This window comes from Haliaeetus albicilla, chromosome 7 (genome assembly GCF_947461875.1).
Source record: "Haliaeetus albicilla chromosome 7, bHalAlb1.1, whole genome shotgun sequence".
Taxonomy (NCBI): Eukaryota; Metazoa; Chordata; class Aves; order Accipitriformes; family Accipitridae; genus Haliaeetus; species Haliaeetus albicilla.
In genome coordinates, this window is record NC_091489.1 from 38419340 (window position 1) to 38424646 (window position 5307).

At 39.2% G+C, this 5307-nt stretch overlaps 1 long non-coding RNA gene across 1 annotated transcript in view; it reads left to right on the forward strand.

The window, feature by feature from the left end:
- The window catches only part of LOC138686151 (uncharacterized), a 5612-nt gene extending 1714 nt beyond the window's left edge, over positions 1 to 3898 (forward strand). Inside the window, exon 2 of the long non-coding RNA XR_011325509.1 lies at positions 3521 to 3898. This is a non-coding gene — a long non-coding RNA (uncharacterized lncRNA). The remainder of the gene's footprint in view (positions 1 to 3520) is intronic.
- The last annotated feature ends 1409 nt before the right edge of the window (positions 3899 to 5307 follow it).

Sequence of the window (5307 nt, forward strand, 5' to 3'; positions counted from 1 at the left end):
GACCCCGACGTGGTTGCGGGCCAAGAAAACGCTGGAATTGCTGGAAGCGCGTCCGGAGGAGACTCTAGCCGAATGATCATCTAGCCAGCCGGACTGAGAGGACAACCTTCTCCCGGGAGATCAATCACCCTGCTCGTTTGGAAGTAAGGTGAGCGGCTAGAAGGATTAAAATGGGTGCCCAGATGTCTGCGGAAGAAGGAGCAATTGTACAAATGCTTTTGCATATCCTCTCCGTGAGAGGGATTAAGCATGATTACATATGATGCTGAAGTGGCTTAAGGACCACGGTGCCCCCACTTCGAATGCAGAAGTCTTTGAGGTTAAAAATTGGGAAGAAATGGGAAAAGCGATTTGGGACTTTGTATCACGTGGGGACGCAAAGGCTCAGAAAATCTCTACTACATGGAGATCAGTGCTGGAAACGTTGAAAGCCCTTCAGGCAGAAAAGAAGATGGCTGCCGCTGCAAAAATTTCAATTGAAGAAGCCCTGGAAAAAAAAGAGAAGTGTGTGTGGCGAGGTGGTAAATAATTCGGACAGTGATGAGGAATTAAACACGGAGGGAGATGTCACTAATGGAGGCAACGATCAACCTTTAAGTAACCTGCCTCTCAAGCAGGGACCTATCCCCTCTGCACCTCCCTATGAGGCAGATACATCCCCAGGAGAAGCTATAAAAAAAGCGATGGAAGAACATAAATGATAAAATGTTAATCGAAGGTCTAAATCCTGTGGCTTTTCCAGATACAGTCAGGCAGAATGCCCCAAACGTGTGGCAACCTTTCAATTGGGATTTAATAAAAGAAGTACGGAAAACGGTAATGGCTAATGGACTGTCTGCTCCATTTAGTCAGGCATTATTGGAGAATATATTTTCTGGTCAGATTTTAATGGGCTTTGACTGTACACAGTTGGCTACAATGATTTTAACCCCGACTCAGTGTCTATTATGGAAGGTGAAATGGGCAGAATTATGTGATTTAGCGGCACTAAGAAATTTGGACCGCCCAGAAGGAGATCCGCAGTATATGATCACTACTGCACAAATGATGGGGACTGGTGACTTTGCAGATGTTAATAGGCAAGCAAGGCTACCGGTGGAAGCATTACAAGAATCAGCTTCTTTAGCTCTGAAGGCAATGTTAACCTTGCCTGAAGCTGGAAAGCCAGAACAATCATTTACAAGTATAAGGCAGGGTAATACGGAACCTTGTATGTCCTTTATTGATCGTCTGCGAGATGCTATTGAAAAGCAAATAGATAATGCTGATGCCAAAGAAGCATTGATAATAAAACTGGCCGTGGAAAATGCAAATGCAGACTGTAGAAAAATACTACAATCGATGCCAGGAAGAGTGACACTAGTAGATATGATAGAGGCCTGTAACAAAGTTGGGTCTTTGGAGCATAAAACTACATTAATGGCCAATGCTTTTGCTGTAGCCATGCGAATGGATACAAAAAAATGTTAAGAAATGCTATAAATGTGGACAACCAAGACATTTGCAATTTCAGTGTAAAGAGGGGCGAAACAAAGTGGAAGTTGGGCTTAATATATGCCCTCGTTGTCATAAAGGGAGACATTATGCTAACCAATGTAGATCTTGTTTCACAAAGAAAGGTGTAGCTCTGCGACCTCGAGGTACCCCATTGCCAAGAAACTACAAGAAGAGTGCAAGGAGTGGTGCGATGACCCCAACAGCTCCGAAAGGATCCCAGAATGGCACCAGGAAGGATGTCTGGCAGAATTGCCAGCCCGAACAGCTGGAAGTGCCGGAGTGGATGTCTCAACAATAGAAACCATTCTACTATGGAACTCTCAGAAAACGGGCCAAAGTGGATTCCAACTAAATGGACGAAACCTTATGCTGAGATTGATATGGAACGCGCTGACTGTAGTAAGCAGCGTGACAGTGACACTGGTGATTGATCCACATCGTTTAACGCCGTGGGACAGTAAGAATGTTTGGGTGACCCTGGCTAAAGCTATTAACAAAACCTCTTTTTGTGTGTCATTGGCACTACCTGAACAGCCTTTTCATACATGTTTGGTAGGAGTACCGTTAAAGAACAGTGCAATGGTGCTCCAGGGAGTCAATGGGTCCAGATCGGCCACCCGCAATCGGGCCTGTAATACTACAGAGTCAGGTGGGCGCCTCTGTAGCACTACAGAACAATGTGTAGAAAACTGGGACAAATGGAAGGACTTGCTGCCTAAGGCAACCCAATGAACCCCAGGAATTGAACATTTTACGAAGTCTGGGAACCCCAAAGTGTATTTACTTTAAGCCTCCTTATGGAACAGAAGGACAAGACATAACTCCCGAAAAGCCTTTGTTTAAAAATGCATCTCTTTGGTGTAACAAAACAGCCACTAATAAGTCCCTAGGAGTTGCAGAACCTCAAAAACTGCCTCCGGGAGTGTTTTTGATATGTGGAGATAGAGCTTGGCCTGGACTCCCTTCCAGCGGGAGGGGAGGGCCTTATACATTGGGAAGATTAACTTTGCTTACTCCAAATGTTAGCATGATTTTTAAATCATACTAATTTACATAGATGTAAGTGAGATATTTTAACCAACAAGTGTGATGATAACGTGGATTTATGGAATAGGGGAGAGATCATTGCAGCTAGCCTATTAACCCCCGGTGTAGCAGCCGCAGGAGCTTTAACGCAATTAAGAAAGCTGTTGTGTTGGTTAGGCAAACAGACAGATCAAACTGCAAGAATACTGAGTGATTTGGCATCTGACATTCAATCGATCAGACACACCACTTTACAGAATCGGGCTGCTATTGATTTTTTGCTATTAGCTCATGGGCATGGATGTCAGGATTTCAATGGAATGTGTTGTGTGAATTTGTCAGATCATTCAGAATCTATACATAAAAGTATTCAGAAGTTAATGGATCAGACAAAGAAATTGCAAGAAGATGATGGTTTTTTTGGCTTAGAGCATTTAGCTGCGGGATGGGGACTTGAGAGTTGGTTTGTATCTTTGTTAAAAATCGGGCTTTTATTCTTATGTATTTTATTAGGTATAATGTTGCTTTTACCATGTTTAATTAATTGTGTTCATAGGTCTTTGCAAAGGGCAATACAGCAGGTGTTAATTGTCAAAAAACAAAAAGGGGGAATTGTGGACATATATTTAGCTAACGTTGGTCGCAGGAGCATTGCAGACACCTTTAGAAGACCTTGAACAGAATAAACAAGAAGACAAAAAAAAGAAAGATGATAATAAAGCCAATTAGAAGAACACAGGTGTGCATTCAACAATAAAGGGCACTTGGCACAAAAAAACTCAATTTGGCAGTTTAATCTCGACCAATTAGACTGAGACAAGCTTTGCATGTTTAAGTTGATGTAACCAAATATATCTTACGCTTATGCGCATGTACAGAGTTGATATAACCTATCATATTTTATGCTTGTGCACGTGTACAGTGACTTTGCAGAATATGTGACTATAAATATGTGTGTGTTTTAGCAATAAAGGGTCATCTGCTTTCAACTTTACAGGCGTCCATCTACTTCAATCTCCTCAACATGGGAGTAAGTGATTAACTTTAGACTAAGATAAATTAATAGAATAGCCTGAGTGATTTTCAGAAATTCAAAGGTCATCTTTGATGTGTAAGAAGATAAGTGATTGTGGTGACCGAAGACCTTCTGCCTATGACCACTAACTTCAGAAGAACCGGGACACAAGAATTGATGAGATAAAATGATGAATGATAACGACATGGGAACAGAGATCGACTGGAAAATCACAAAGACTTTGGACTGGGACAATGGGTGGTAAAAAGGTATATGACATTGGGAAATTTTTGGAAGGTTGCCATTCACTGCGGTGGTGACCCAACTCTGAGTTGTTAATAAAGCAAACCTAGAGAAACACACATTTGAAAATTCTTTAACAGTCCTGTACCACATAGCTTTTAAAATTTCCTTTCTGTTTCTCGGTTTTAGTTTGCTATCTTTATTTTTTAATTCTTTCCTGTCTGTCCTGTACCCTATCACTCTTTACAGTTTCTATGTCTACTTTAACCTATCCACTCTCTTTATATTTTACGTTTTTCCTGCCATGTAGCCTCATTTTAGTTTGTTGTGGGTATTTCTTAATTTTTTCCTTATTTCCTCAATCCCCGTTGCTTTTAAAATTTTCTTCCTACTTTTATTCTGTTCACTGTCTTTATTTTTTAATTAATTCTTGTCTTTCCTTAGTGCCCGCGCTTTTAAAATTTTCTGTCTATGTCTGTGTTTTAGTTTGCTGATGCTATTTTTTAGTTCTTTCCACTCTTAATCAACTGGCTTTTTAAAATTTTCTACATTTAACTAGTTCACAGTCTTTACTTTTTATTTTTCCCCTTGATTTTCCTTAATGCCATTGCTTTTTAAAATTTGTTTTCTACTTCTTTTTAGTTCAATGTCGCTATTATTTAATTTTTCACATTTCCCTAATGCCTACTGCTTTTTATATGTTCTTGCTATGCCTATGTTTATTCCCTTTGCTGTCTTTTTTTAATTATATCTTGTCTTTTGATAGTGCTGTTGCTTTTTAAATGTTCTTTCTATGTCTCTGCTTTAGTTCGCTGTTCCTATTTTTTAATTTTTCCCTAATCCCCCTCACTTTTTAAATTTTCTACTTGTATTCTGTTCACTGTCTTTTATTTCACTGTGTTTTCTTTTCATTATTTCTTGTCTGTCCTTAGTGCCCTTGTTTTTAAAATTTTTTATTCTACATCTGTCCTAGTTCACCATGGCTATTTCTTAATTTTTCCTTATTTCCTTAATCCCTGTTGCTTTTTAAGTCTTTTTTTTCCCCCCCTACATTTATCTTGTTTGCTGTTTTTTCTTCATTATTTCTTGTCTTTCCTTAGTGCCTTCATTTTTAAAATTTTCTTTCTATTTCTGTGTTTTCATTTGCTATCAATGTTGTTTAATTCTTTCATTTCTTAATCCTTTGGTTTAAAAAATGTTGCTTCTATTTGTGCTTTTATCTAGTTGGCTGTCCCTCTTTTTAGTTCTTTCCTGTCTGTTCTGTACCTCATCATTTTTTAAATTTTCCTTCTATGCCTACTTTTGTCAAGCTCCCTCTCCTTATTTTTTAATTCTTTCCTGCCTGACATGTAGCCTGTTGCTTTGAAAATGTCCTTTGTATGTCTCTGTTTATTTATTGTCCCTATTTTTAATTTTTTTGTTTACTTCTCCTACTCCTTGTTGCTTTTAAAATGTTCTGTGTGCTTTTATCCTGTTCGATGTCTTTAGTTCTGAATTATTTCTTGTCCTTCCTTAGTGCCGCTTTT